This window comes from Meriones unguiculatus, chromosome 5 (genome assembly GCF_030254825.1).
Source record: "Meriones unguiculatus strain TT.TT164.6M chromosome 5, Bangor_MerUng_6.1, whole genome shotgun sequence".
NCBI classification, from domain to species: Eukaryota; Metazoa; Chordata; class Mammalia; order Rodentia; family Muridae; genus Meriones; species Meriones unguiculatus.
Genome location: NC_083353.1, coordinates 2,866,643 through 2,890,254, shown reverse-complemented (window position 1 = coordinate 2,890,254; position 23,612 = coordinate 2,866,643). Strand labels below are relative to the sequence as shown.

At 43.7% G+C, this 23,612-nt stretch overlaps 1 protein-coding gene across 1 annotated transcript in view; it reads left to right on the top strand.

Annotated features, from left to right (window-relative positions):
* The window catches only part of Tacr1 (tachykinin receptor 1), a 161,310-nt gene that overhangs the window by 14,759 nt on the left and 122,939 nt on the right, over positions 1-23,612 (top strand). The gene's annotated exons all lie outside the window — the stretch shown is intronic.

Here is a 23,612-nt window from a genome sequence, read left to right as displayed (position 1 = left end):
CCTGAGGCTCACTGCCCAGCCGTCCTAACAGGCCGCTGAAAACCCTGTCTCCAAAAGCAAGGTGGCTGTATCTGGAGGAAAGATACCCTGAGGTTAACTTCTGGCCTCCACACGCATACACACACGCACACACATACAGACATACCCACATACAGACATTCACACACATGCATGCAGGTATGCTCACATATACATACAGTTTTAGAAGAAATTCTGTTCTATGGTTCTAGTTTCACCTTAGTGCCCAAGTGTCCTCCTTGGCTTCTCCACGGCTTCCTGAGCTCATGCGTGGAGGCCACAGAACAACCAGGGCAGCCTCCCCTCTGTTCTTCCTATCATAGACGATAACCGAGAGCCTGATACACATGTTAGTAGCACGGGAGGAGCCTGGGAGCACAAAACACCCACCTTGTGTGATTTATTAATTTTGTTTGACTCTGGAGAAACGGCCTCTTGATTAATATGTTTTCATAAGAGGATTTGTCTGACACTGAAATCCGTTAAACAAAAGTAAACCCTACTTAAATGCTCTTCTAAACAGTTCCAGGGAGCCAGAGGGAGCTAGAATCAAAACAGAGGCAGCCCTGACTGTGGCTGTAACCGCTTAGTGGAGAAACTGAACTGCTCAAAGACGCCCCGCAAGGTGACACACAAAACCTCACGGGACAATCGTCTCTGGAGTTGTCATCTAAAATGGTTTCCCAAATACTTTTAATTTCCCCCCCTGGGATGAGGACCCGGGAGCCAGTGACATCAGGGTGATCGTGGGCCTTCAGTGACTGGGGAGGCATGAGCAGTCTGAAATGCTAGCAGAATGCAAACAAGGCAGAGACCGCGCCCCCTGTCTTCCTGGAGGTTTCCTACCACCTCAAGTCAGCTTTGAGTTGCTCCCAAATCCTGCTTCACAAATCTGTGGTTCCAAATTACTGCTCCCTTCTCCCCACAGCCCCAGACTGATTTATCCAGTTGAACTGCACCAAGAAACACACAGCTGTTAAGAGCATACTGAGGCAGGGCTCGTGGGGACTTTTTCTACTCTGAAGGTCTTATCTGTATTTCAAGGCAGGAATGCTCTCTCTCATTACCTACTCTTCGAGTGCTGTGAAATGTAGCTCTGAAGTACAGCAGCTTACCTGAGCTCTTTAAAGAACTACCATAAGATGGCTGAATCCTCTTTGAAGCCACCCGTTACAAAATGGCAAGGGTCTGGAAGTCAGTAAGCCAAGATTCAACTGGAGTGTCAGTAAAATTAGAACAGTCTTGTTTTTTCAGTGACCTGGTGTAACGGCTGTTTTTACTGGCAACCGGCCACACTATCAGCTGAGTAGGTAGTCTCACCTACAGAGTTGCCGTGATTGCCATAACAGATGGAGGAAACCCACCCCCAAATGTGGATGGCACCTTCATGCAGCAGCTCAGATGAAACCTGTCAAAAGCAGCATCATTCAAACTTTGGTTGCTTGGCTTCCTTCCTGCCACTGAGCTAGTTTGCCCTGTTGCTGCTGCTGATTCCTTTGCTGATATTAGAACTGGTGTTTCCAGGCTTCCATCGCTGATGAAAGTCCAGGAAACTCTCGGGTCGGCGGTGCCTGATGGGGAGCTAAAGCACACAGCCTCATGGACTGGGCAGCTTCTGCGCTGCCTGCCTGCCGATCATGAGACAGCCAGCGTGGCACTATTCTGACTGCCGAGGCACAAGCACTGCTCTCAGCCTCTAAGGCATGAGACAGCTGTTGTTACTTTTTCGACATAAGCTGACTAAATAAATTCTATTCTTGCACATATTCATCCTATGGGCTCTGAACCTCTAGAAAACCCTGACCAATCCACCCTGAGAATCTCTGAGGAGGTAGACAATCAACATAGTTAATCCTAGAGAGTAGACCAGTATTCAGTATCCACAGTACTAGAATCTGGATGATACAAAAATACCTGGAGCTAATTTCCCATGTGTACAATGCCAAGGAGTAAACTGGGGGCCTGTTGCCATGAGCCCAGATTGCTACTAACAGGCTTCCTGTCACTGTCAGAGTTGTCTCCATGCTGAGTTCCAAGGAATTCTGGATTTAAATATAAATGAGGTTGAAGTTTTCTTCCTCTTTGTACATCTTCGTGAGTCCCTAACAAGCTCAGCCATGCTTTTCTAATCTGGAGGAATGTTATCATTAAGAAGAGACTTTAGGGCTGGAGACGTGGCTCAGCAGTTAAGAGCTCTTACTGCTCCTGCAGAGGACCTGGGATCTGTTCCCAACGTGCATGTCTCAGTCAGCTCCCTCTTCTGGCCTCAACAGACACTGCACACAGGTATCACACATAAATACATGCAGGCAAACACTCATACACATAAAATAAATTTTAAAGAGGCAGACAGGCAGAAAGGGCAGGGAGAGGTGTGTGTGAGAGAAAGACAGATAGGCATTTTGGACCACAGTTCCAACCAGCTTCCAGTGGGTTGGGATTAAGATGAGAAGTTCAGTCCTGCTGAGAGAGCCAGAGTTAATTCTTTAGCTCTGCAGAACCTTCATCAGCTGCAACTACACCCTGGGGTGAGGCCAATTTGCCAAGACCTCGGCTTTCTGCCAGGGTTTGTCTTTTCCCCTTCTCTCTCCTCATCTTCCCTTTTCCTGTGTCTTTTCTCTTTCTCTTGCATCCCTCCCTGAATAAAACATTCCTGTTCTCATAGCTCTTCCTCTGCATTGTGAAAATAGCACAGATTCAATAAATGTCAAAGACTGAAAAACAGAGATAGAGCAGGTGAAAAAAAAAAAGCTGTTATGTACAAAACATTTACACAGCAATATAAAAAATCAAATTACTAGTGTTCTCATTAAGCAAATGAGCCCATAACAATGCTGAAAAGATTCTTGGAAGCTGTTCATTATTGAGGTATGAACATAAGCTACTTTTTCCTAAGAAAAAAATTAGCTTACTTTTTAACATCACCTGCAAAACTTCAAATTTCTTCCTGGCTTCACTCAATGTACCTGTTTTGAAACCATAGAAATCACATATTTATTCAGAAGAATTGGCAGCTTACCAAAATATAGAATGCAGAGAAACAGAAACAAATCAAATCTTGTCTAACTGTCCAAATGCCGCCATCACCAGTCTTTAGAAATAATTTCTTTCCAAAGCAATTTTTCTACACACAGGATTGTTCGGAGCCCTTGCCTTAGTCAGTGTTCCATTCCAAGACAAAATGTCTGAGGAAACCAACTTAATAAGAGGAAAGGTTTGTTTTCATTCAGGCTATCAGAGACACCAGTCACATGACCTCCTTGCCTTGAGCCGGTGGAGACACAGAACACCGCAGCAGGAGGACAATGTAGAGGAAGCCTGTAGTCATCAAGGCAGTGGGGGAGGGCACAGTCCTAATATGCCCTTCAGAGCACCAACCCAGTGAGCTCGCTTCCTCCCACTGGGCCACATCTCTTACAGCCCCCACCACCTCCCAGGAAGACCACAGACTGGTGAGGACACCATCAACATGCAGGCCTTTAGGAGACTTTCAGGATCCAAACTATAGCAGTCATTCAGCTATATTTTTTAAGTTTAACATAATATACTAGTTACTGTTTTCGCTGTGATGAAATACCTGGCAAAAGCACTTAAGAAAGAGCTTCTTTTGGCTCATGGTTTGAAGGCACAGTCCATCATGGGCAGGAAGGCATGACAGACAACAGGAGCATGAGGCAGTTGGTCACATTTTCTCCATAGTCAGAAAGCAGAGAGAGATGAATTCTAGTAACTAGCTCGCTTCTATTTTTGATTCAGTCACACATGTGTCCCAGTGTTGCCTCATTGAGTATTACCCTAATTCATTTAAACCTCTCTGGAAACACTCTCAAAGGCCTTTCCCAGAGGTGTGTCTCCTAGGTGACTCCAAATCCAATCAAGTTGACAAGGAAGATTAACCATAACATAAAATATCATAAGAAATATTTCACACAATAAGTATTCTTCTACAAGATTTTGTTGATGTTTGAAAGATATCACCATTCAAACAATTTCTTACCCTTAAATTTAATGGTGTTTTTTGGTTCTTTGCCACAATATGTAATTTGCTAATGTTTTTGTTGAACTTGCATGCATATATTACTATCAGAATAAATTCTTCCAAAAGAGGTCTGCTCAGAACACTGAACTCTTACATTTTATTCATCTAAAACAATCTTCAGGATAGCTAAACGACTTAGCAACAACTTGAAGGAGATTATATGCAACACACATGAGTATTGCTTTTTTTATTCACATGGTCTGCATATTTTTCCCAACTGTAAATACTAAAAATGTTGTTTAAGGGCTAGAGAGATGGTTCAGCTGTTAAGAGCACTAGCTGCTCCTACAGAAGCCCCAGGCTGAGTTCCCAGCACCCATTGAATGGTTAACTCCATTTCCAGGCAAAAATATCCACACATGTGAAATCCGCTTCTTATTAATAACCATCTCTTTATAAATGTGTTATTCCTACATTACATGGCTGATTTCAAAGTGTTCCTGTAAAGGATGAATGTTTCTCTCTTTTGTGTCATGCCTAGAACAACCTTCCTCACTACAAAAGCAAATAAATGTGCACAAATAATTTTATTTTATGGTTCCTGAGGTCTTCAATTTTCTACCCATCAGTAGTTTAACTCATATTACTTATTTTCTAAAATGCTACAGAACTATTGAATGACAAGGCCCATATTGATCTTTGTCTTACCTTGAATTTTGCTCATCTTTGGGTGATCTGTATTCTAATTATGCAAGCTGTTTTATTAACATGTATTAATTATGCATGTTAATGGACTCCCGTGGGACGTTTCCATGGGTGTCAGTGACATAAGCCATGCTCCTTCCATCCCCTCCTCTGCACAGGCCCTAGTAACCAGGATTCTGCTTTCAAGTTAACTTTTTTTGGTTGTTTTAGATGTGGATGAGAACATATAGTATGTACACTTATATTTTTTCTATTTTATTTGGGTTCTTATATCTACCACCCTTCTCCACCCCAATCCCTCCCAACTCCCCAACATCACGTAGGAGAGACAGAAGGTTAGTAGGGAGAGGGGCTGCTGATATCTTTTTAGACTACTTCCTGATGATTAGGGCTGTTGGGTTCCTTGGGGCAAGTCCAATCTTCATCTCATCCTCTCTTTTTTCTAGACCATGTGACAAACCAGCAACAGCAGCAGCAGGAACCAGCAATAGGAACACCCCCTCTCTTGGGGCTCTGGTCTCTTTATACCCTCTCTAGAGTCCCCAGAATTAAACTATCTTCAGCTTAGAACTACACCCCTGCTAGAACATGCACAAGGCAAATAGTCTGCTACTATAGACAATCTAAAGCAGCCCCATATCCTACACATGGGATTAAAACAAGAATGTTTGCATAATATAAATGGGGTTTTTTAAGACACCAAAATTCTCACTACAATAGTATGTTTATCTAGCTGAGTTTCACATGAGCCATGCATTTATCCTTCCTAAAGACTCTGGGTTTGTTATTTAAATACCCCTGTTGAGAAGGGGAAGAAAAGGTCTAAAGGAGGAAAAGGCGGGGAGGGTGACAACATATATGTCAGGAGAGCAGACAAAGTTAGGAGATTCTTATGGAGGGACAGCAAATAAAAGAGACAGATGAAGGGGAGGTTAATGATATATATGTACAAAAATGCCACAGTGCAGGCAAACCTATTTCTTTGTATGTTTACTAAAATTTTTAAAGTTTTAATAACATAAAATATCCCAACTGGAAAGTCCAACTGGAACTTTCGCTGACATGCAGTGGGCACGACACACTTGCCTGGAGAACTCTGTTAGCACTTCGGGTGCTCTTCAAGGTGTGACTATGGTACAGCATCTATGTAGCCAAGGTTTCTTCACGTAGAGAGTATACATTTCCTTTAAAGTCTCAAATACACTCAGAATCTGGAGATACGGCTCAATGGTCAAGAGCTCTGACTGCTCTCGAAGATGATAGGAGTTGGGTTTCCAGAACTCAAATGGCAGCTCACAACCACCTGTAAGTCCAGTTCCAGGGCACTCAGTGCCCTCTGCTGGCCTCTGCAGGCACTGCACACAGGTGGTGCACATACACACATGCAGACAAACACTCATACACTTAAAAGTTAAGATTAATCTTTTTAAAATAAATTCTTCATATCATTTATAAATTATTGACATTTCATATATAAATTTAACAATTTTGGTTGCTGCAACAATTTTTCCATTTTTTTCTAATGGATTATTGCTGGTCTGTTAGAAAGCCACTGATCTGACAATACATACAGCTCGGTAAGTAGGTCAGTCTTGTGCGTCAGCTGGTCTTTTCTCCTGGTCTCCCTGGGGTCATGGTGTACTCTACAGTCACCAGTCTTTTATCTTGTTTCTGTTTACTTTAGCATCTTTATTTACTAGATATTTCAAAGAAATAGTAATTGAAACTGGTCAGTGTTAGCAACTCTTTTTTTTTTTATGTTACTAGAATGTTTCTCTTAAAATCCCTGTGCCTGTAGATTATCTCTTGGTTTCTGGTAGATATTTTTAAATTGTGTCAATAAATTCCTAGTTTACTAAGAGATTTCATGCGATCTTGATGTTTAACAATTTGTTTTTATTATTTTTAATTATGTGTCTAAGTTGTGTGTGTGTTTGTGTATGTGTGTGTGTGTGTGTGTGTGTGTGTGTGTGTATGCATGTATGTACAAGAGTGCAGTTGCTCATAGAGGCCAGAAGAAGGCATCAGTTTCCCCTGGAGCTAGAGTTACAGGTGGTTGTGAGCTGTTCTATGTGGGTGCTGGGATCCTAATCAGGTCCCCTGGAAGGGCAATATGTGTTCTTAACCTCTGAACTATTTCTCCAGTTCACCCCACCTTTTAAAAGGTTTATCTTATTAATTTTAGTTTGGTCTTTCTGTGTCTATATGCAAATCTATGTTTCATTTACCCTTTTTGTTCTGTTACCTAATTTTCTATTTTTCAACTGTTTTATCATTCCTCTAACAAATGCTATTTGGTCTCAGACTTTGTTATTTGAGCACAGTGTTAACTCTGCTCATTAATATTTTATTTATGCTTGGACATCTTTGCAGTGAAGAACAACTGGCACAAACATTCTTTTTTAAATGTTGTCTTTTCAAATTTCACTGCCAGGGATATGAATAAGTGAAATGAGTTCTTCTTAAGGCTCATCCTGTTAGGTAAAATAAATGAACTTCAGTAGAAAGCTTTTCACCCAATAATTTCTTAAATAAGATCACTTTCTTCTTTCTGGTTTATTTATGATGCTCACCAGCATGGGCTTTTCTGAGTGTTCAGGTGAAGCAGAGAATGGAGAAAAAAATAAAAATAACACAGTAAGATATTGATTCGGAAAGCCGAGAGGAGTGAGTCTGCGGACCTCATTCTCTTGCACACAGCTGGGGAAGGCACCCTAGCCTCACGCCACACACTGCCCGTTAGGACCCGCTCGGAACCCATCCTCACTGGGGTAGAGCAGGAAGCCCCTAAGCAGAGTGTCTGCCGCAGACACTGATGCTCCTCAGCGAGGCAGGGAGCCAACTCCAGGTGCCGCTTTTCCGGCCCTAAAACAGCATCCTGGGAGAGACGCGCGTTCTCAGGAGCAGGCACAGATTTTAAACAAACCTTTGATGTAACACAAACACAAAGTCGCGCAGCACAGGCCTTTTCAGTTCAGTGTGCCTTTTGTAAGAGCCTCACAACCCTGTGGTTAATGTAACTGCTTATTTCAGATCATAACAACAGCCAGTGGAGGGGGTGTGGAGTTCAGAAGTTTCGTTTTTTTTGTTTTGTTTTTTTAACATTAATACATTAGGGTTTTTGTTTTTTTTGTTTGTTTTTTTTTTTTTTTGGTTGGTTGGTTGGGTTTTTTGTTTTTGTTTTTGCAGCCTCTCCTTTCCCATGAACATCATGAATAATGCAGACAATCGGATACTGTTGAAGGGAAAATATAAATAATAAGCCTTATGTGATATAAAAAAATCATTGGAAGAAGTAGGTTATTGGTTTCCCACATGTTATTGACAGGTGAAGTCTGATGTATTGTACTGTCATCACTCGTGTGTTTTTGAAGCGGTGATTATTCTGATCTCCTATTCAGCCTGTATAAATGTTGATCTCAATATTTATTTGCTTATTTCCCATTTTACATGTGTATATGTAGTATGTATGTATGAATGTGTGTGGGTATACATGTGGGGGTGCACTTACATGTGTGTGCGTGCGTGCGTGCGTGCGTGTGTGTGTGTGTGTGTGTGTGTGTGTGTGTGTGTGGAAGCCGGAGGTTGATGTTGAGAATCTCCTTCCATCCCTCTCCCACCTTACACGCTGAAGTTAGGTCTCCTAATCAAAACCAACCCTAGGCCGCGATGTTCGCACAAACTATAAAATACGCAGCATGAAGAATGCAAGTTAGTAAGATTCAAGAATTTCTGCCCTCGAGTCCCCCGCTCGTCGTCAGGTCGGAGCCACTGATAGCAATCAGAGGTTTGTTCCGCTATTTCCCGCGTTGGAAGGCAGGGAAGAGTGATCTTTACTCCAGGTTTCAGCTCAGTGTGTTCGGAGCATCAGTGCAGAAGTTCCTCCCATGGACACTCCCTGGAGGCAGAGAGGAGCTGAGGCCAGGTCGACCTTCAAAGCCCCACCCTAGGGACCTGTGGCTGCCAGCCGGCCCCGCCTCCAGCCGCCCCGCCTCCAGCCGCCCCGCCTCCAGCCGGCCCCGCCTCCAGCCGCCCCGCCTCCAGCCGCCCCGCCTCCAGCCCGCCCCGCCTCCAGCCGGCCCCGCCTCCAGCCGCCCCGCCTCCAGCCGCCCCGCCTCCAGACGGCCCCGCCTCCCAAACAGTGCCACCTGCTGGGAGGCAAGTTCAGAACACGCATCTGTAGGGAGAATTCAGTCGACCCCTAATATTAATCCAGTGATTTGTTTTTCAGATCAATCTATAATTTTGACTGTTTGAAGAGGTGGCAGGAAATATGAGTATTCTAAGAATACTCATTCTAGAGAAGCACACACTATTTGAATTAATGGTCTTAGGTTAAGATCTAAAGGAGGGGGTAGTAATTAGGGGCGGGGATTGTGACAAGCATTGTAGGTTAGTTACGCAAAAGCTATTGGCATCCCCCTTCTCTTTGCCCCACCCAATACCAACGATGCTCTCGGTGGGTGTCCCGGCCTCCTTTGCAGGGAGTTCGGCTACCTAGGATTTCAGGCGGTAGGCGGGGCGGGAAACCTGCGCTAAGTTTCTTGGCAGGGTTGGAGGTTGATGGCCAACACCCTGTAGGCATGGTGAGCCCCTCCAGTTCCTGTGCTGGGGAGGCAGAGACAGGTGGATGGCCAGTCAGCCTGGACAAACCGAGGAGTCCCAGGCTCAGAGATCTCGCCTCGGAGTGAGGAGTGGTGGAGAAAGATGGCCAACATTTGACCTTCTGCCTCGACATGCACGTGTGCCCACGCGTGACCGTGAATGTGCAGGCACCAGCAGGCACAGAAAAAGCAGCAAGAAGCGCTGGTCGAGGCTTTGCTCCCTCCTTTGAAAGCAAGGGAGACCCCGAAGCCAGCAGCTCTCTCTCTCACCTGTGAGAAGAGCCCACTGACCCTTTGCTTCAGCGCGCCGATCCACATACCAGCCGGGCACCGCTTAGCTCGGACGCTCATTGGGAGCAGTGGTGCCGCTTCTGTTCTTTTAGCCTGTGACAAACAGGTTCTCTGCTGTTTGCAACCAAACATAATCCCAACTAATTAAGGGGAGTGAGGCCAGATGTGGGGGAAGGAGCTGTAGCCAACATCGCTGCACTGATGGAAACACGGGGTGGGAGGAAGCCAGACTCACCAGAGAAACAAATACTTTTCATTTAACCTCCCCACTTTCACATAAAAAATTTATCCATGGATAAAATTAGAATGCAAAAATGGAAGACACACAGAGGTGTGAGGGAGAAGGAAGAGGCCATGGGTGAGAACAAACAGAATATACTACACAAATGTATTAAATTGTCAACGAAACATTTAATCATTAAAAAAGATTAAATGAAAAAACAAAATTATAACTCAGAAGCATTGTGATAATGTATTACTACCCTCTCAGCTGCTAATGGAGGCACAACAAGGAAAGCTCCCTACAGGCCAGGGCCGGTCACCACAGGCTGCCTCAGCGGAGTTGACACTGTGGGTTCAACCATCATTTCGTAAGTAGGAAGGCAGCAGTGGGCACAGCATAGCACAAAGGTAATGTTAGAGCAACATGAATTTGCAGTTTATATGCGGAACATTGGCGTCCTCCAGAAATGGAGATCTAACATTCTTTATATCATATGTTATACACTATTATAACATGTATTATTATATTATATCATATTATATCATATCATATTGTATGTATGTAATATGTACAGTATAGTATGGTATGGCATGGCATGGCATGGCATAGCATTGGGAATTCCCTAGATTGGCTCACATGCTGAGGGCTTAGTAGTCCAGCAATGGCTGTCTACACACTGGCAAAGTTGAGAACCCAGTAGCTTCTCAGTCAACAAGTCTAAGTTCCCCAGCAGCCGCAGTCTGACACTACAGGCCTAAAGACTCCCAGAGGGTCTCTGTCTTCAGTCCAGAGTGGAAGGCTGAAGAGGGGGGGTTCTGACATCAGCTGAGGACTGCACAGCAGCAGTAGCAGTGAGAGTCAAAGGCAGGCAGGTCCCATCTCATACCGCTCTCTAAGTGGGCCACCTGCTGGGAGGGGCTGCTACTGTGGAGGAGGGACTCCTCCCAGCTAATCCTCTCAGACCACCCATGTGGGTATCTCATAGCTGGTTCCAGATGCTATCAAGTGAAGAATCGGGGTACAACATCACGAGTGTGCTTCTGCCACTTTCTGCCACGCTGTTGCTGCAAAAGAGGCATCCATACCATTGATTGCACTGGTCTATAGTAATGAACACTTGTCCTGTTCATTGGACTCCAGCACCCTGCTGGCTTGGGCTTGCCTCTTCTTGAACGAGCTCCATCTCAGGTGTGAAGAATTCTGGTTTTAAGAAAGGCCAGCCCTGCTTAGCTCAGCTCCACATGTAGCTCCATCCTCCTGTAGCCAGCCGAAGCATGTGCAGAGGGCAAACAGGTACATCTGTGTAGTTTACTCTTTTATCTTGTGGCTAAGTACCAGATAGGAAGCAGCTTAAGGGATAAAAAATTATTTTGGAACACAGTTTAAGATGAGGAAGGCACAGTGAGGGGAGCAAGAGGCAGCTGGTCACATTCCATCCACAGTTAGAAGAAAGGAGAGTGGATGGTAAGTGAGGCCAGGCTGTAACAAGGCAGCCTCCAGTGACCCAATTCCACCATCAATGTTCCACTTGCTGAAGGTTCCATGTCTTTCCAGAGCATAACCAGCAGCTGGGGCCAAGCGTTCAAACATGAGCCCAAGGGAGACAGTTCATTCTCAAAGACAACAACATAACAGCACCTTTCATCTAAGCCTGTGTCGTAGTTGTTGTACCACAAATGGCCAAAAAGAAGTTCTAAGACTAGATCAGGTCGAAAGTTGGCAGGAACAGTAACTTCAAACACTGAAGGGAAAGAATAAGGGTACAGGAAGAGACTGAATAGTCAAGCCATTCCCATTTCACATGTGCAGATATATCAGCTATGTGCCCAACACAGAGCAACATATTACTTTTTTCACCGCTGTGACACAATACCTGACAGAAACAGCTTAAAGGAAGGCATGTCTACAGAGTAACTCCAGGTGGGAGGCAGGAGCGTGGGACACAGGTAGGCAGACTGTGAAGGAATAGCAGGCACCATCACGACACAGGTGGAGAAGAGGAGAAGGAAGCCATTCAAGAAGAGGGAGGAAATTTTGCTGAAGGAAAAGTATGTGTCACATGAAGTTTGAAGAGGGTAGGGGGATACATCGGGCTAAGAAAACACTTGGCACTATATTGGAGATAAATGCTAGGGTGGTAATTGTTAACTGGAGAAGCTGAAGCCGCTGTTAGAGACCAGAGAGCAGAGGAATCCTGGAATGATGAGGGGATTAACTATAGTCTCCTGTATGGGAGCTGCCTCCTTGGCATTAGACACGAAGGTGTATCTTAGTGGTACCATGGAAAGGATGAGGTACGAAGCAGAGTGTGCAGATCTCTGTGGGAGTCCCTGAGGTCCTGCAGTGGGCAGAGCATCATTGTCCAAAGAGAAGCCCAAAGGCCTTCTCTCTTGGGAGGTTTCTTGACCTTGGAAATTGGAGGATCTCTGGTACATGTCCTGGAGAAATCGCATGATGATCTTAGCAAAGATGTCTCCAACGCAGCTTTGGAGCAGTTTAGAAAGGTGGGACAGGATACACAAGTGATAGGTTATCTGTGAACAGCAGGATCTGAGATGCACTCAGCAGATCCCATGCCCTACTTTTTTTCTCATTTATTCATTTTATTCACTTTATATCCTTGTAGCTCCTTCCCTCCTCCCATTCCTGTCTCACCCTCCCTCCCCCTTTCCTCTCCCCTTTTCCCATCCATCCCACTCCAGCTCATCGAGTTACATCAGGACTGAATGTGAACTCTTCCCCTGTGGCCTGTGAAGGCAGTCCTGACAGGGGAAAGTGATCTAAAAGCTGGCAAGTGAGCCCACGTCCCTTACTTCCCTTACTAGAGTAGGCACTTGACGCCTAAGCTGCCCATCTGCTACATCTTTGCAGTGCCCAGGTTCAGTTCATGCACACTCCTTGCTCAACTATGTTCACAGCAGCTTTTGTCGTAATAGCCAGGAACTGGAAATAGCCTACATGTCCCTCAGCTGAAAAAAGGATAAAGAAACTGGGGCACATTTACACAATGGAATACTACTCAGCTATTATCATGTAATTTTCAGTCAAATGGATAGAACTAGAAAAGATGACCCTAAGTGAGGTAACCCAGACCAGAAAGACACACATCGAATGTATTAATTTATAAGTGGATTTCCGCCATATAGTATAAAATAAGCATACTATGAGACACAGATCCAAAGAAGATAACTAATAAGGAGGACCCAAGGGAGGATGCATAAAATCTCACTCACAAAGGAAGACAGAATAGACAGAGGTGATGGCTGATGAGAGGGAACAAGGTAAGAGAGGGGGCACAGAGAGTTAAAGGGTGGAGATCAGACCTGAGGAGAGCAAGGGTGAGAGGACAGAGGCCTGTAGAGAAAAGTGAAAATGAAAGTAGGGACATCGCTGTGACAAGCTGGAGACCTAAGTCAGGGTAGGCTCCTGGGAGCATAAGAGGGGAATTCAAGCAGAGGCTCCTAGTAGCAGAGGCCATAGAGACTGAAGAGGACATCCATGCCCTACTTTTAGAGCCACAAATATTTTAAAATATTCCCGTGTGGAACTGCAATTAAGTGTACAGATTTTGCAGTCCAGATTATTCTTGCGTTTCAAGAGCGAAGATGAATATAGTGTAGTACAAAAGAGTAAGAGAAAAAAATCAGTTCATAACCAAAACAGTGTTTCTCCGTGGAAATGCTCAGGCACATAGCATGAGGAAGGAGGGTGAGCGGGGAAGCCTTGCAGTTTTATTCACAGCCAAGCGCCTGTGATGGCAGCAGATCCTAGAGAAACAAGAACGGGGTTTCTTCTTCCTTTCTCTCTTTCAACCCCAAAGTGGTGATCTATGCCTCTATTGGTAGCATGATCTTCTGAAATGGAGATCCATTCTTGGTAATTATAGAAATTAATTCTATTATTATTTCTATATTATTATATTTATAATTATTGTGTTAATAATATGTTATTATATTCTATATTAGTTATATTATTCATATAAATTATTTCTATGGCAGATTCCTAAAAAAATGAGGCCATATTACAAACCAAACAAAAACACTCTTCATACGTTGAACACAGTAATGGACTTCTCAAAATGCCTACATTCTGATACTTGGAACATATGAATTCACTTGGAATATATTTTTTGCTTTCCATAGCTTCAGTTACCCAGTCAACTATGATCTGCAAAAGGATAGAAGAAAATGCCAGGAATAAATAACTTAAGATTTACGCTCTGCCCTATTCTGAGTGGTAGTATGGGATCCAGGCCATCCTGCTCTGTTCCCCTCATGGTGTGAATCGGGCCTCATCCAGAGTGTTCATTCTGTATACATCACCTGCCCACTAGTTACTAAGCAGCTGTCTGCTTCTGAGAGCCCTTGTCATGGGATTATAGCGTGTGTTCAAGTCACCCTTATTTCCTTAATAATGACTCCAAATAGTGATCAGTGTGATGGCAACTTGATTATAGTATGCTGTTATTGTATTTATGTGTTATTGTATTTTGTTAATAATTACTTTTGCTGATTTCTTTCTGTGCTTAATTTGTACACCGAGTCTTATACAGGTATTATGGATAGGAAAAAGCAATCTATAGAAGGTGCTAATATACAAGGCTATGGAATACGTGAGGCTTGGAAAGTGGGGCGGTTTCATGGCACAAAGGACCTCACAGACATGACCAAATTAAGGATCATGTGTAAGTGTCTTATGAAACAAGAGAGGTATTTATCCCAGTGTCTATAGGTGGTACGTGATGGGCCCATTGTGGGATTGGTAGTGAATCCTACAGCAATGGACATACTGAATTACAAAGTTAATTGAATCAGGCTCCATTTCATGCAGAAGCAAGCACCTGATAGAGGCAGAAAATAAATATGGAGATACGGAGATGACCCTGAGCCACCTTGCGTGGGCCCAACACACTCAGAAGGGCCTTAAAAAGGGAGATGGAGGAGGAAGGTTAGACTTGGAGAAGGACGAAAGATGCTACACTGCCAGCCTTGCCAATGGGGGATGCAACAAGAGCCGCACGCAGCTCCAGAACTGGGAAACAGACGGGGCAGACATGCCCCAGACGCTCTGGATAGAACAGTCACTGACATCAAGATTCTGGCTCAGCAAAGGCCACTTTGGATTTCTGGATGTTAAACCTGAAAATAATATATATTGTTTTAAACAGAACAGTAATTCTGCTCTTTATTTATATAAAATGAGAATCCAGGTTCTGGGTTGGGGCAAGAGGTTTTTTTCATCTCTCTGCATACTTAGAGGAATATTCCAAAACTTATTTGGGGTGGGTGGGGCTGTGGCTCCTGTGACAGAGGGCTAGCTCTGGTATCACACGAACTGAGTATGGTGAATGCCCATTACCCGGCACTCAGGAGGTGGAGGCAGGAGGATCAGAAGTTCAGTTCTGTCCTTGGCTACATAATGAGTTTGAGATGCATGAGATTGTGTATTTAAAAAAATTTTTTTTAATTGGGTTTAGGATAAGACTTCCTGGTACAAGACCAAGCCACTCAGCACTGCATACCCTGCATCCTGGCCCCTACACACCGGGCCATTTTAATAATCAGGCATGTCTTCCCACATGAAAATCTCTAATTTGAAGATGAAAGTACCCTCCATCTAGAAGAGAGGAGATCGGGTGACATTAGAATCTGAGCATGGCTCTGAACTGTAAATCTAGTTTCAAAGACACTTTCTGCGTACTCAAGGGCCTCAAAGCAGACACTGTTGCAGAGTAAAGGCCAATGGCATACCGGAATTTTGATCAATCAATAAAGATTCCCAAATTGGTTTCTTAAAAGCCCATGCTTATTTGGCACTTACATATGCCCTGTCCCTGATGGCAGGCCTGAGAACAGAATCCGCCTTTAATAACGAAAACCGCATCAGTCCATAGCCACACCATTTCCCAAGGAGACATCTTTTTCTTTTTTTTTGGGGGGGGGGGCAGGAGAAAGGGTTTATTTAGCTTATACTTCCCTCTCAGTTCATCGGTGAAAGAAGAAAGTCAGGGCAGATACAGTAGTCATGGGAGGGCGTTCCCCATTGGCTTACTTCCCCTGGCTTGCTCAGGCTCTGTTCTTACAGACTCCAGGACCTCCAGCCCAGGAGTGGCAGCATCCACCATGGAGAGAGAGAGACCACCCTCATCCATCGCTAATTAAGAAAATGCCCAACAGCCAGATCAGGGATCTTATGGAGGCATTCTCTCAATTGCGGCTCCCTCTTTACAGATAACATTAGTTTGTATGTCAAGCTGATATAAGACAAAACCAGTACAATGTGTATGTGTGTGTGTGTGTGTGTATACAACATGTACTGAAATGTGTATTTGTAGTGGAATGCCTAAAAGGAGCGAATATGTTCACTAACTTACATTTATCACGTCAACTTTTAAGAACACAATTACTGTGATTAACAGCAGTAGCCATGTTATGAACTGAGCCCTTGAACCTATCCCTTTCTAATGAAATCCTGCATCCTTTGGCCCTCCCACCAGCTCTTGGGAGCCACTTCTGTTCAGTGAGTTAATGTTCTCAGTCTCTACAGGAATGTAAGATTATATGGTAACTAGCCATCCTATTCCTTGTTCATTTCATGCAACATGATGTCACAGACGCTCACATGTGTTGTTAGGAATGGAATGACATCTGTTGTAATGGCTGAATAATACTGGAATTACATTACATAAGCCATGTTGCTCTTGCCTTATTCATCTGCTGACAGACATGGGTTGATTCCATACTTTGGCTACTATGACTGGTACAGCAAATAAAAAGATGCAGGTGCCTTGTAGGTGTCCTGACTTCATTTCTTTTTTTTTTAAATTTAATTTAAATTTATTAATTACACTTTATTCACTTTGTATCCCCCCTTAAGCCCCACCCTCCTCTCCTCCCAATCCCACCTTCCCTCCCCCTTCTTCACATGCCCCTCCCCAAGTCCACTGATAGGGGAGGTCCTCCTCTCCTTCCTTCTGATCTTAGTCTATCAGATCTCATCAGGAGTGGCTGCATTATCATTTTCTGTGGCCTGGTAAGGCTGCTCCCCCCTCAGGGGGAGTTGACCAAAGAGCAGGCCAATCAGAGGCAGTCCCTCTTCCCATTACTATGGAAGCCATTTGGACACTGAACTGCCATGGGCTACATCTGTGCAGAAGTTCTAGGTTAGCTCCATGCCTGGTACTTGGTTGGAGTATGAGTTTCTGGGAAGACCCCTGTGTACAAATTTTCTGGTTCTGTTGCTCTCCCAAGGAGACATCTTAACGAAATCCCCAGTTACTATAAAATTTACCAGAGGGGTAAATTTAGCTAAACTTAGCTAAATAGGGGTAAATATAGTTAAAGTAGCAAAAGGAATGGTTTTTTCCCTGCTGTGGATTTGGAGTGTGCTTGTGGGGACGATTTATCCGGCACTTCTTCCTTCCACATTTATCTCTTAGGACAGGCTGAGCATGTTATGATTCTGTGTCGCAGTGAATGCCGTCACACGGATGCTATTTGTGAGGGAGGGGAGGAGCAGCAGGGGATTCTAGTGGAACATCCAGAGAAGGAACTGTGAAATTTTAAGAGAGTCACGCACTCTAGGAGCCAAGGCCAGAAAGCCCTCTGGTTTGGTAGCAAAGTCCAGGAGTGGGTGAGGACTGAAGGCAAAGGCAGGCATGCTACCGTCCTGAAGCTCACGGTTGCAATGAACCCACACCAGGGAGACTAGGCACCCACACATCGTTGTTCAGCACTTCAGGCTGTCTGTCCTCAGGGGAGACTGCCAACTGTAATGTGAGGGTGGAGCAGGGTGAGACGGCTCATTACAGAACTGTTCTTAGCATGGGGGTGGGAAGCTCTAATTTCTGCCTTTCTCTCTACTTAAGAATGTGGTTTGATTGGTACCAAGTCGAGGGCTGTTCTCCTTCGGTGAAGGGGAAAGTATGAGGAATAGTCTCTCAAGTTAAAAGAGTGGATAATTATTGTATAATTAGACAACACTTCACCCGAGGGTTTGCTGGAGGCACAATCCAGTGTGAGGGCTGAGAACGGGGCTTCCCTTCCTTTTTGCCTGCAGGATGATGGAGAAGTTGGCTGCTAACTTCCCCAGCTATTCCCATCCTCCTTTGTTTTTTACACTCCTTTAGTTTAACCAGATTTAGTTTCCAAGTAGATAAAAAAAAAAAAAAAAAAGCCTTCCTAGGTGGAAACGTCCCTGGCTGCTGGTGATTCAGTAGGCCTCCCGTAAAGGGCATTCACATAACTGACAGTGATGGCATATACCAGCAAATATCTCGTGACTTAAGTCTCAAGGTTAGTCTAGCTGTAAATTAATAATCTTTGACAAAGCCACGCTGGACTGTGGGCTTGCAGAGTTATGCTCAATGGGAACTAATACTCCCAGAAAAAAAGAAAAGCAAGCAAACAAAAGAAATCTGCATCTGTGGCAAAGATTCTACAAGGCTGATCAGAATTCCAGTGATTGGGCAGAGTTTGAATGTTGCAGTTTGACAGCCAAGTTATATGAACTGTTTATCTCCATAGATAGCCACTCATAGCCCAGCTCTGTGTATGATTAATATCTTCCTACTCTTAGGTAAAATCCTTTTTGTATATACAAAAAGGTCTGTACTTTCATTAACCCACTAGCTAAGAATGCTATCAGATATCATTTGAAGCCTATAGCAGAGAGGCCCCCACTTTGTTGTAATCATCTACCCACTGTTTCTGCCAATGCATTCTTTTTTCTCCATTTATTTATTTATTTATTAACTTACTTACTTAATCACTTTACATCCTGAACCCAGCCTCCTTCCACCTCTCCTTCCAGTCCCACTCCCACCACTCCCTCCTCCCATTCCCTGATCTCCTTCCTCCCAGAAAAGGGGAAGCTCCTAATAAGTACCAATCTGAGTCCTTGAATGTACCAATCTGCCCTGGTATCTCAGGTCAGGGCAGATCAAAACACATCCTCTCCCATTGAAGAGAGGCAAGGCAGTCCAGCTAGGGGACTCAGCAGCAGGTAACAGACTCAGGAACAGCCTCTACTCCTATTGTTAAGGGACCCACATGATGACATTTGCTACATATATGTAAGGGGTCTAGGTCCAGCCCAGGAACGTTCCCTGGTTGTGGTTCAGTCTCTGTGAGCCACCGTGGGCCCAGGTTAGATTGCTCTGTAGGTCTTCTTGCGGTGTCCTTGACCCCTCCACCTGCCTCCATCCTTCCACCTGCTCTTCCACCGCACTCCTCAAGCTTGGCCCACTGCTTAGCCTTCGGTCTCTGCATCAGTCTCCATCAGCTGCCGGACGAAGCCTCTCAGAAGACAGTTATGCTAGACTCTGCCTGTCTGCGAGTATAGCAGAGTGTCATTAATATTGACAGCAGGGTGGGTCTTAAGCAAGGCCAGCCATTGGTTTGCCATTCCTGCAGCCTTTATTAGAGCTCTGTGGTATATGGTTTTCTTGGCTCTGTAATTAAAAACTTTAAGAACCTTATCACATTGCAACATAGTATTGGGGTAACCTGAATCTGTGTTCCTAGTCCAACAGTTTCTTCCTATTTGGCTTGAGAAGAAACTACCTCTTACTCGCCTCGAAGTAAGCTGTGTTTTAGGTTTAACATCAGCAATGTAGAAAAAATTAAAAACTCCTACTGGTCATTCAACTCAATAATTGAATTTATACCCGTATAAGGGGCAGTGTTCACTGGATCACAAGAAACTAATCAAGGTCTACCTGCCTAAGCCCCTTAACCAAAATTGTACTATGTCTAGAATCACAGATGAAGCTTTAACCTGCTTGCACTGCTGTGAGTTGAATTTTACACTCCACTCCACAAAATTAATGCATCAAATTCCAAGGTCAGGCATAAAGAGGTATGCCTGTAGTTCCAGCTATGTCAGAAGCTGATGAAGAAGGAACACTGAGGTCAAAATATCAGTTCAGAGATAGCGAGACCCCTTCTTTCAAAAATATGTGTCACGCACTCACAAATACCACTACCACCACCAACACCGTCACAGACAGCAGCACCAACATAATCACAGTAGAAGAATTAGAGATGCAGAAATGTGTAGCCTAAGACACATTCTTCTAAAGAAAAATTATTCTTTGAATAATTTAGTTCAAAAAAGAGAAAAATCAGAAAATATCTATATTATGCTCTTGGCATATGTAAGGAAAAACTGCCTCTTTTAAATGCCCATGTCAGATAAAGGGAAATAAAAAATGTCCTATTGGCAGAAGAGAAAACAATAAGGAAATTGAAATTCAATTTTAGGATTAAAATTGCACTGAAGATAGTAGCAGACACAGGAAAGCCAAATTTGTCTTGTGGGGGAGGGGGTGTAAATAGTTCAAGAACAAAGAAAGAAGAAGAAAAAATGAAATTTCAAGGAAAAAATTATTAGCTATGAAACAAACAAAAAAATAAGTCCCCAATCCAATTTCACATTCTGAGTGTTCTTAGAAAGAAAACCAGCCCAAACTGAACAACCTCATGGAATTTCAGTAGAAAAAGACTTCCTTGAGCTAACTCACCTCTCAGAACTTACATCCAAAGGAGCGCTAATGAAGGGAAATTCTGCACTCATTAATTTTTAAATCTATGTTAAAAATGAAAAATTCTTTTTTTTATATCCCAGTGGAAAAAATAAGAGACCCAATAAGGAGGAAAAATTACTCTGAATTAAGTCTTCCAATAGAATATTATAAATGTCAGAGTGGAATCAGTCAAAGCAGAAAAGATAATGACTGTATTGGTCTGTGAACATAGCTCAGTTGGTAGAATTTCTGCGTAGCATGCAGAAGGCTCTGGGTTTGATTCTATCCCCAGAACCACATAGAAACTCAGTGTTGGTAGCATGTTTACAGTCCCAGTATTTAGGAGATTGAGACAAGGGGATTAGGAGTTCAGTATCATCGTCTGCTACATAGCGAGTTCAAGGCCAGCCTGGGCTAGAAGAGCACCTGTCCAAACTATCATGAACTTACATACTTACCTGCATTATCATTCACACATGGAAGATAGTCTCAGATGTGTAAGGGTTTTGAACACATAGCAATCACACCATTTCCCTATACAACTAAATCAATGCACAAAAGCTATAACTATAAAGAAATTAATAAAATTGAAAGCCCAGAGGAGGATGAATGGAGGCAAAGTGAGAAATTGCAAAATTATAATCTATCAAATATTGTTTCTACCCAATTTTTTACATAACAATTAGTTGGAATCTGTACTAGTTGCTTTTCTTTTGCTGTTACAAACAAAGCACCGTGACTAAGGAAGCTAAAGGAAGAAGTTGATTTGGAATGTGGTTCTGGAGCAGGGCTTCTAGCAGCAGGAAGGTCAGGCCAGCTAGTGGCACGCGTGGCGGAGGAGCAAGAAGCTGAAAGATCAGATCTTCAACAGCAAGAAGAGGCAAGAGCACACCGGGTGTGTGAGGCCACAGACTCCCAAATCTCACCCCCGCGGAAGCACTTCCTCCAGCAAGGCTCTACCTCCTAAAGGTTCTACAGCCTTGCTGAACACTGCTACCACCAAGTATTCCAAGTATGAGCTTAGGGGTATCATCTCTCGGTCACAGCAGCACTGAAGCAAAATGTTTTTAATTTTAATTGTATTTGGAAAGAAAGAGTCTCAAGGGACAGCAAAATGGCTGAGCGGGGAGAGGCACTTGCTATCAAACTCAAGACCTGAGTTTGATCCCGGGGATCCATGTGATGCAAGGGGAGAACTGAGTCCTTGAAATTGTCCTCTGACCTCCATATGAGTGCTGTGACAGTCATGTGTGTGCCTTTACCCACACATATAAGTAAATATTATTTTTAATTTAAATAGAGAAATCAAAAACCAATGGAATCCTTTTTACACCATTAAACTGTGGTGGCAGCCTTTTCTAATCCAGGGTCTTTATTCTGAAGCTAGACAACCCCAGATCTTATACAGCAACCTGCTGGACTGAACCTTCTCTAGAGACACAGTGCCATCCGGAAAGTCTGTTCTCAGGGTTGGAACTACTGAGGCTAGCTGGACTGGGGCAGCTGAAATTTGAAACAAGTTCAGAGTCACTTCCATCAAGAATCCCGAACAAGCAATACTTGGTCTCATATGAACCCTGGGAATGTATTGTTCAGACTTCAGGAAGGCCCATTCGGAGTAAATCGCACCGATGAGACAATGCACGCCCTCATACTCCACTTCCGCCACAGCCCCGGGAGTGTTCTGTGTGTGGCTGTGGAGAGCGGGAGGGGATGGGTAGATCCCCACTCCTCATCAGGAGACTGACTTCCACACTGACAGGACTGAAGCTCCCTGATGGGCTCCGGTCGCCTCACCACAACTGTACATCTCTCCTGAGCAGTGTTAGAGTCCCGGGGGCTTTTGGCTACACTGTTCCGGGCCAGATCTTCCTAATGTTGTAGAGCTGGTCTCTTCTCTTTGCTCATTGTCAGGCTGGGGTTTATCTACCTGCTCCTTGAGTTGGTAACTGCTGTCTCCAGTCATAGGGCCTAGTCTTTCACAGAGCTGAAGGGCAGGGTTCTTTGAACTAAGCCTGGTATAGAAAGGCAAACTCCATTTGATAGCACATATGTGGGAATCTTAAAAGTTTACCTTAGTGAACTAAATTGGGAAAGAAGAGTATGCAGAGGCACAGCTATATTGAAGGAGTAATTTCTCATGTTCTTTAGTACAGTGAGGTGACTCTGATTGACAACAGTTAGCTGAATATTTCAGAAGAGCTAGCAGAGAAGAATATAAAGGCCCTTCACACAAAGAAAAATGTCTGAGGTGCTGGATATGTCAGTTATCTTGATCTGATCTTTATAGAGAATATATATGTATTGAAATGTCACTCTATATGCAAAATATGTACAGTCACTATACACCAATTTTTAAATGTCATGAAAGCATTAACTCTTAATAAAAGGCAAACATATATATTGTTTCTTTTCTTCTTAAAATTTTCTGATGTGTCTTTAAATTCAGAGTTTTACATAGTCTGTTAAATTTTTTATTTGTTAGTGTGTGTGTGTGTGTGTGTGTGTGTGTGTGTGTCTGTATACATGTGAATGCCAGAGATCTACACAATGTGTCTTCCTCAATCACTTGCTTTTTGAAGCAGGGTCTCTCTCACTGATTCAAGCACTCACCAATTTGTCCAAGCTGGCTGATCAGCAAGTCTCAGAGATGCTACCTCTCCATCTCCCAATACTGACATTACAGTTGCACACTTCCACGCCTGGCTTTCTGTTCTTGTGTGGGCACAGAATGACAAACTCAGGCCCTCATGCTTTCCCATCAAACGCTTGCTTTGCTGACCTAGCTGCCTCCCACTCTGAGATAATGATCTTTCCCCCAAATGTGAAGAGGTTTCTTTGCAGATCTTTCCTCTTAGCATTAAGTTTATGATGCTGTAACTGTTTATGCTAAATTTTCATAGGCAGCTGCCGCCTGCAAGAATTTTATAACAACTCTCGAGCCATCTCTCCAAACTTGTGTTTATACACACATTTAAAGATTACAGGACTTCGTCAGATACCACACTTGGAGGTATTGCCTCAGGAGTCTTTGAGTGCAGCACAAACTATTTCTTGGTTTGGAAAATTAGTGCCCCGGAAATTCAGTGGCCACTTGAGTAGGTCTGAGCCAGTAGCTCTCAGAACCATTTCCTCTAGACGGCAAAAGATGAGTGAGAGACTGAGTGAGTGAGTGAGTGAGTGAGTGAGTGAGGGCAGTGGAAGAATAACAAGCAAAGCTTTATTGAAGAGAGAGAAATAGCTTCCTGCAAGGGTGGAAACTCAAAA